Source organism: Vicia villosa, linkage group LG1, assembly GCF_029867415.1.
Source record: "Vicia villosa cultivar HV-30 ecotype Madison, WI linkage group LG1, Vvil1.0, whole genome shotgun sequence".
Taxonomy (NCBI): Eukaryota; Viridiplantae; Streptophyta; class Magnoliopsida; order Fabales; family Fabaceae; genus Vicia; species Vicia villosa.
Genome location: NC_081180.1, coordinates 157,826,508 through 157,835,799, shown reverse-complemented (window position 1 = coordinate 157,835,799; position 9,292 = coordinate 157,826,508).

Sequence of the window (9,292 nt, the reverse complement as noted above, 5' to 3'; positions counted from 1 at the left end):
GAAAGTTCTATGTGATTTGTGGTTTTGATCCAAGAGAATTGAGAGAGAATTGAGAGAAAGTGTTTTTGATCTTTTGGTGAATTGAAAATTATGAGAGTTCTCTTTTGATTTGTGAAGAGCAAAATGTTTATATATTGTCAACGCGAAATGTCCAAATTGCCCTCGGTGCGTCTCATCTTGGCTCGTTTTTTAAGGAAACTCGGTTCGACTCTGAATTCCGGAACGAAACCAATGCCATTATGAAGATGACCAAATTTGTGACCCGTCGCCGCGAGAATCACCCCAATCCGATAAGCGATGAAGAAAATACGCCTGTTTGAATGACGAGAAACGTCGATTCATCTGGCGCGACTATGCGAAATTTTGTGAGTACCGCTCAAAGAACTCGATAAAACCTTATCTTCGGCTCAAAATCTGAACAGGCATGTGTGACGAAGAATCGAAGCTAACGAAATTTCTGAGAGAATTCCGCCGGAATGGACTTCATACGATAAAAATCGAAGAAGTTATGAATTTTCGAACTCGGCGCGACATGCTCGAAAACACACTTTTTACCGAAACAACACGACGATCCTTAAAATTCTGGGAATTTTCCATGCATAATTGGCCTTCGGTCCGAACATATGAAATCTTGGTAATGACGCCACGGAGCTCCAGTTAAATTTTCAAGCGAATCCGGCGAGCGGATTAGGAGATATGAATTTTCCGAGGCGCAAGACCTTACATTCAGCACTATTTTTCACTATGAAACCTCAAGTAATTTGCCAATTTGAAAGCCTTCCTTAAAGAATTGGCTCCCGAGCCGAACACAAAAGTTGTAGATCTTGTCGAGACAATGGGGACAGCGCGGGAACTTAACTCGTATCACCTTTCAAATAGTATTTATGAATTTTCCCGTACTTTCACCGTTTTAAGCCATTTTTCACGCCTTTCTTCTTAAACCCATGAAAACTCTTTATTATTTTTCTTCAATTTTAGAATGACGAAATAAACGTCATTATTAACTTATAGCTCCAATAAAGAGGGCAAATTTTGGGGTGCAACAACGGGCCTATTACCATGAGGTGTGGAAATTAAAACGCATTAAGCCCAAACAGGAAACGTGGCCCAGATTCATCATTATTCATTATTGTTTCATTTTTTATTTCACTTTGTATGCATGCTATTGGTATTCAGACTAAAAAACGTGACACAAACTTGTATCAATGGGGCAAGTTGAATTTAAGTGAGATAGGACAAAAATCAAAATCTGGGCCAATCACTACTTGACACGTCATATTTTATTAAACAGACTGCAAAGAACGTTGAATGCATGGGCCTATGGTATGATGCCACATCAGCCAGCTGAAAAAAACGAGACAATAGAACCCTCGCCGGAAAACGTTTTCCAGTCATCTTCTTCGTGTACCTCCGCCGGAGCTAATGCCCTAAACGCCCAGAAAATCACCAAACCACCACCAGCTTACTCGGTTTCTTCCACTGAGTTCAAATCCGACCTCCATTCCACCTAGATCTTCCTCTAACTCCCAAACCAGAGTCAAATCGGAAACCCTAACCTTCTAAGATCTCACTAGAACGAACTCTAAACGCATCAATACGCTCAAGAACACTCACAGAATCTCAAAATACGATCCAAGCATGTAAATAGCAAACACTTCACATAAAATCAATATTCATGTCCAAGAATCAAGTAGGTTGAACCTAAAGTCAAATTCATGTTGCTGTCAAACTAGGGAGAGACGAAGCACTTACTTGTTCAAACTTTGGATGGAGATCTTCAAAGAACACTTCCAGCTGATGACTCTTGATGATGACGTTGATGATGATGATACAAAAGTTGGAGAGGGAGGAGTCTTTGAGAAGCAAACTCGGAGATCTATGATAACCTCGAAGCTGAGATGATGATGATTCCTTGGATTTGAAACGTGAGATGATGATTACTCAGATTTGAATCCTGAGATGATGACTATGGTGCTTGAAGATAGCATAGTGGTGATGGTTGTGGACAGAGTGAAGGCGAAGAGAAAAGAAGATGGAAGTGATGAAGCGTGGCGGCCAGAGTTGGTTAGTGTAGTCGGTTACGGCGGCCGGAATCAGTTGCTATGGTGGTTAGAGGTGGTTGGTGAGAGGATGAGGGAGAGGGAGGTGAGAGTGGTGAGAGAATGAGAAAAGCGTGAAACTGGAAAAAGAAAAGAGAGTGAAGGGTGATTTGAAACTGAAAAAAATAATTATGGAGCGTGTCCCTTTTCTTTGTGAAGGTTTTTCTTTTATAGGTGAGATGCATGGATGGTTGTATGGTGGAATGCTTGTAGAGGATAATTCCCTTTTACGCATGCAGCATTTTGTATTGTTGAGAGGAGTATTGATAACCTCTTTGCATGTACTTTATGCTAAAGCTAAAGACTCATGGTGCTCTCTTTTCACGTGTGTTCCTTTAACCATAGGCCCTTAAGATAGAGCTTGTATATCACCCAAAATTGTACCTGAAGATGATAATATACCATTGCATAATGGTTTCGCGCGTGACCTAACCAGGCCTGACACTTATGGCAAAGACATGACTTGACTAATGCACAACTTTAAGTGCCTCTATCTTGGTCCACACATATTCAAAATTAGTGATCTTAGTCTCAATAGATAGAAGACATGACAAAGAGTGGTTTAGAATCAATCTTGATCCATATGGAGACTCATAGAGCCTAAAACATAACATTCAAAATGGCACGCCACATGTTTGGCAAAATGCATGCGCATGCCTTAGAACATTCCTCTTTTGGCAACATCATATTTTAACTAATTTTTTTCCAAAAAAGGTAACTTTTAGTTAAAACTTGATTTTTGTTTATTTCATTGACTTTTCTTTGACTAATATCCACCAAAAGTCAACATCATGAGACCGACCATGATTTTGACCAAAAAGTCAACTGTTTGACTTTTTCAACTTCAAACAAATTTTCTAATTAACCGATCCCCGATTTCACTTCCGATCAACCATCACCCAAAGAAAATCAACTGGACACCCTCACACGAGCCTTATTCCACCTCACACTATAAAATCACCTCCTACTTAAATTTTGACCAAAAAGTCAACAGGGTTACTTTGGTCAAAGACCTAATTTGGGAAAGTCTGATGAACTTGAGGATTGTATTTTTAGGTCGAAGCTTTGGCTTGGAGACGATGAAACCCTGATTTTAGGAGAACTTCAATGGAAATGAGGCCATATAATCAGACTTCAAACCTTCTCTTATTTTTGATCAGGAATTTCTTCTGTAGAAGCTATTTTCTTATCAATTCTGAATAGTAACCATGATATGAATGAGTGTAATGGATGAATGGCCTAGATGAGGTATGCACATGAATGTAAGGTGAGGGCCAATTGGGAAATAAATAAATGGGCCAATTTTGGGGTGCAACACATAGGTATAGTGTTATTTCTAGGATTTTTCTTGTTTTTTTTTGTGGTGTGTTTGTTGATTTTCAGGGTTGCAATACCGGCTACAGTACATTGATAAGTTTTTCATCCTATGGAACTTACATCACATAAAATTCGTAGCGCTTGTCAGTGATTTTTGTAGTCGAATAGGAATGGATTAGGAAATTGAAATTATAATAATCAATGATAAGTCAGAACCCAAATCAGTAGATTAGCCGTTTTAGCTTATTTGATAATCAATTATTTACTTTGTTTTTCATAATCGAATCCCAAACTAAAGTAAACCCCCCTAAATCAATTTACTATTGGTTAGTGATAATCAAGAATCCTTGTGAGAACGATATTCGAGTTAACGTTACCGCTAAACTACCATTTTACAAAATACTCGTTTTTGACCCGTGTGCGACAGCGGATCAAATTGGTGCCGATGCCGGGGATTCTTGTTGTTATTAACCGATATTAGAGTCATAGGTATAGTGTTATTTCTAGGATTTTTCTTGTTTTTTTTTGTGTGGTGTGTTTGTTGATTTTCAGGGTTGCAATACCGGCTACAATACATTGATAAGTTTTTCATCCTATGGAAGCTACTGTCTCGATTTGCTCCGAAATTTTCCCTAAATATCAGAAAAAAAATCGGCAAATAGTACACCTTTAGATATCTAAAGGATTTTGGCCCCCAAAATCGCAAATTCGTTATTTTTCTATTTTGTACGATTTATTTTCTGTTTTCATAGTTTCAGAAAATTCCAAAAAAATTCCCAAAATTCGTATTTGCCTTAATTAGTTTAAATTTTGTGTTTTTATATTTTTCCAAATTTATTTTAATCGTTTTCCTTCTTTCTATTTCTTTCTGCCTGTATGAGACATAATTGGTATTTCTGTGTTTGTTGAAACCATGGCTTAACAAAGAACTTTGATGCAGTTGGCTATTCCTAATGTGAACTATAATGGTTTATGTATTGATTATCCTGCGGCTGATGCACCTTTTGAATTGAAATATGGTTTAACACATTTGTTGCATAGGTTTAATGGTTTTGCAGGCGAGGATCCGCATAAGCATCTGAAGGAATTTCAGGTTGTGTGCTCTGCACCTTCCGAACCTTCACTAGAGGATATTGTCAGACAAATGGCTACAAATAATCTTCAGTATCAACAGCAAATAGATTCTACTCTCCATACTTTGCAAACACGGATTGGACAGCTTGCCACTTTGATGAATGTCATGCAGCAAGCTCAAGGATCAAACCAACAACCCTTGGAAGAGCATTCTGTTTTTCAAATAGATTTGCTTTCTGAAACTGTTGATGATACTTGTACTGATTTGTTTGCAGATGATTTTCCATCATTGTTTGGTTTTGATGATGTTTACTTTTGTGATGTTTATACTGACACTAAAATTTGCTCGGTTTGTGCTGAAATTGAGGTTGCCTTACAAGTTGATATTCTTACTACAGATGAGGTTGCAAATGAAGTTTTTCATGTAGATGAAACTCTCGACACCCCGGCTGCCCGGAACAAACCATCCATTGAACAACCACCTTCCCGAGAGCTGAAACCAATTTCTAAAAATCTTAAATATGCTTATTTAGAGATGAATGAAAAACTTCCGGTTATAATTTTTTCTAAACTTTATTTTGATCAAGAAAGTAAGTTTTTGCAGGTTTTGAAGAAGCAGCAGAAAGGAATTGGATGGACCTTGGATGACATTTATGATATTAGTTCGTCCATGTGTGTGTATAGGATCTCACTTGAAGATGTAGCAAAAATAGCGAGGCAGCCCCTTTACCTTTGGTTCCTTGATGTTGTGAAAGATGAGAGCACCTTCACGTGCCCATTTGACACTTTTACTTTTAGAAGAACATTCTTTGATCCTGGAATAAAAGGCGAAAGAGCTAAACCACTTTTTAAGGGCGATGAGCATTACCCAAAGCTACTCCATGAGAGCCCCACTTTGGAAGAAGAGAATGTAGAAGATCTCTCTTTGGGAAAAGCTGCTTATGTGATCAGTTATCCTCCTTGATTTCTCGGGTGTGTTCTTTCCTTTCTCTCACTCTTATTTTATATTTATGTTCTATCATTGAGGACAATGTATGTCTTAAGTTTGGGGGAGGGAATCATTTATTCGTTTAGTTTTCTTTCAATTTTTGTTTTTGTTTGTTTTCAGTTCTTAAAAAAAGTATATTTTTGAAAGTTTTAGGCTATAGATTAATTTGTGGTTAGTTGTGGAGACTTGGGAAAAGTTCACAAGATCGGTATCGTCTTAACACTGTAAGTCTCCTCCATATGGAAGTTAATTTGAATACTTATTATGACATAGCCTTAAATTATCATTCTCTAATAGCTCTTGAGTAGTTTATCTTGGCAGTCGGCACCATCTCACACATGCTCTACGTAAGGAGGCCGATGAAAATAAGTGAATGATCCAAGTTTAAAAAAAGAAAAGAAAAAGGGAATGCACCTTCTAAGTTTGGTGACCCTCACCCGGTCACTTAACCCAACGGTTGTGGAACCTTCAAAAGAAAAAGTTCAAAATAAGACTCTTTGTTAGTTGGTTCAATGATTTCTGGTGCTGAACTTGGTAGGGAGGATTATGGTCTGATCCTCCGCAACTACAATTGGGGAATAAAAGGGGTATACCACTTAGGTACCTGAACCCTATGCAAAAAAGGATCAGAGTCACTAACCGGTAGCCTTAATATGAGTGTGTGGAGATAACAGGCTTAATGTGATTGCGCCAGAATGAAAAAGAGTAAAAAGGAGGATGATTAAATTAGGCTTTGGCATAATAGCATGATTCGAAGTGGTTTGTGTGTTCAGGATACTTATGACCGCACAATTGCGAATTTGAGATCCTACGATATCCTTAGTTTGCAAGATTAGTACATATTGATGCAACCTTAACCGCATAAGAGTTTGTAACCCAGAATGAGTAAATGTTGCTGTGTGTTTCTTTTGAGTTTTGATTTTACTTTGTTCGGAGTGCAAAAGTTCAAGTGTGGTGGAATTTGATCAGTGCATTTTGATGCACATTCCTTTATGTTTATACTTAGGCATTTTTATGGTTTGCTTTTATTATTTTTATATTTTATAATGTTTTTCTAATTTAGTTTATTATTGGTTTAATTTCATTTTCGCACTTTATTTTTCAGCTTTAGCAGTCTGCACGAAAACGATCATAACTGGAGTTCTGGGAATCCGATTGAGGCGTTCTAATAATTGTCGGAAAGTTAAGTGGAAGAGCTACAACTTTCGTGTTGGAGTAAAATTCAGATACGGGGTCAATTATTCCCATAATTTCGTTTAAAGTTGCAGCATTAGTTTTATTTTAGTTTTGGGTCGTTAGTTTTGGGCCCGAGTTATGTTTTTGACCCAGTTGGGTTGTAAACTGTTTGATTTTCTCTAGTACCTAGGTTTGGCCGTACTATTCATCACTTTTCACTATTTAGAAAATAATTTGAAAAGCTTTGTACGTTTGTAATGGAGAACTAATTACAAGGCAAAATCCGCTGATTACGGGTTCCATCATACTTTGAGGTTATAATAATTTTAATCAAGTTTCTATTCCGTTCAATTATATTTTGTGATTATTGTTTGCTTAATTCAATTTTCATAGAGTATATTGATTTAATTCGATTATTGTATGATCCTTAACTATAATGACGTTAGCGTTTACTTAATTCGTTATCGTGTTTGATTAATTCGCGTTTGCTTAATTCGCGAGGGCTTAAATCCGTTTGCTTAATTCGGATCATAGGAACTTACATCACATAAAATTCGTAGCGCTTGTCAGTGATTTTTGTAGTCGAATAGGAATGGATTAGGAAATTGAAATTATAATAATCAATGATAAGTCAGAACCCAAATCAGTAGATTAGCCGTTTTAGCTTATTTGATAATCAATTATTTACTTTGTTTTTCATAATCGAATCCCAAACTAAAGTAAACCCCCCTAAATCAATTTACTATTGGTTAGTGATAATCAAGAATCCTTGTGAGAACGATATTCGAGTTAACGTTACCGCTAAACTACCATTTTACAAAATACTCGTTTTTGACCCGTGTGCGACAGCGGATCAAATTGGTGCCGATGCCGGGGATTCTTGTTGTTATTAACCGATATTAGAGTCATAGGTATAGTGTTATTTCTAGGATTTTTCTTGTTTTTTTTGTGGTGTGTTTGTTGATTTTCAGGGTTGCAATACCGGCTACAATACATTGATAAGTTTTTCATCCTATGGAAGCTACTGTCTCGATTTGCTCCGAAATTTTCCCTAAATATCAGAAAAAAAATCGGCAAATAGTACACCTTTAGATATCTAAAGGATTTTGGCCCCCAAAATCGCAAATTCGTTATTTTTCTATTTTGTACGATTTATTTTCTGTTTTCATAGTTTCAGAAAATTCCAAAAAAATTCCCAAAATTCGTATTTGCCTTAATTAGTTTAAATTTCGTGTTTTTATATTTTTCCAAATTTATTTTAATCGTTTTCCTTCTTTCTATTTCTTTCTTCCTGTATGAGACATAATTGGTAGTTCTGTGTTTGTTGAAACCATGGCTGAACAAAGAACTTTGATGCAGTTGGCTATTCCTAATGTGAACTATAATGGTTTATGTATTGATTATCCTGCGGCTGATGCACCTTTTGAATTGAAATATGGTTTAACACATTTGTTGCATAGGTTTAATGGCTTTGCAGGCGAGGATCCGCATAAGCATCTGAAGGAATTTCAGGTTGTGTGCTCTGCACCTTCCGAACCTTCACTAGAGGATATTGTCAGACAAATGGCTACAAATAATCTTCAGTATCAACAGCAAATAGATTCTACTCTCCATACTTTGCAAACACGGATTGGACAGCTTGCCACTTTGATGAATGTCATGCAGCAAGCTCAAAGATCAAACCAACAACCCTTGGAAGAGCATTCTGTTTTTCAAATAGATTTGCTTTCTGAAACTGTTGATGATACTTGTACTGATTTGTTTGCAGATGATTTTCCATCATTGTTTGGTTTTGATGATGTTTACTCTTGTGATGTTTATACTGACACTAAAATTTGCTCGGTTTGTGCTGAAATTGAGGTTGCCTTACAAGTTGATATTCTTACTACAGATGAGGTTGCAAATGAAGTTTTTCATGTAGATGAAGCTCTCGACACCCCGGCTGCCCGGAACAAACCATCCATTGAACAACCACCTTCCCGAGAGCTGAAACCAATTTCTAAAAATCTTAAATATGCTTATTTAGAGATGAATGAAAAACTTCCGGTTATAATTTTTTCTAAACTTTATTTTGATCAAGAAAGTAAGTTTTTGCAGGTTTTGAAGAAGCATAAGAAAGGAATTGGATGGACCTTGGATGACATTTATGATATTAGTTCGTCCATGTGTGTGTATAGGATCTCACTTGAAGATGTAGCAAAAATAGCGAGGCAGCCCCTTTACCTTTGGTTCCTTGATGTTGTGAAAGATGAGAGCACCTTCACGTGCCCATTTGACACTTTTACTTTTAGAAGAACATTCTTTGATCCTGGAATAAAAGGCGAAAGAGCTAAACCACTTTTTAAGGGCGATGAGCATTACCCAAAGCTACTCCATGAGAGCCCCACTTTGGAAGAAGAGAATGTAGAAGATCTCTCTTTGGGAAAAGCTGCTTATGTGATCAGTTATCCTCCTTGATTTCTCGGGTGTGTTCTTTCCTTTCTCTCACTCTTATTTTATATTTATGTTCTTTCATTGAGGACAATGTATGTCTTAAGTTTGGGGGAGGGAATCATTTATTCGTTTAGTTTTCTTTCAATTTTTGTTTTTGTTTGTTTTCAGTTCTTAAAAAAAGTATATTTTTGAAAGTTTTAGGCTA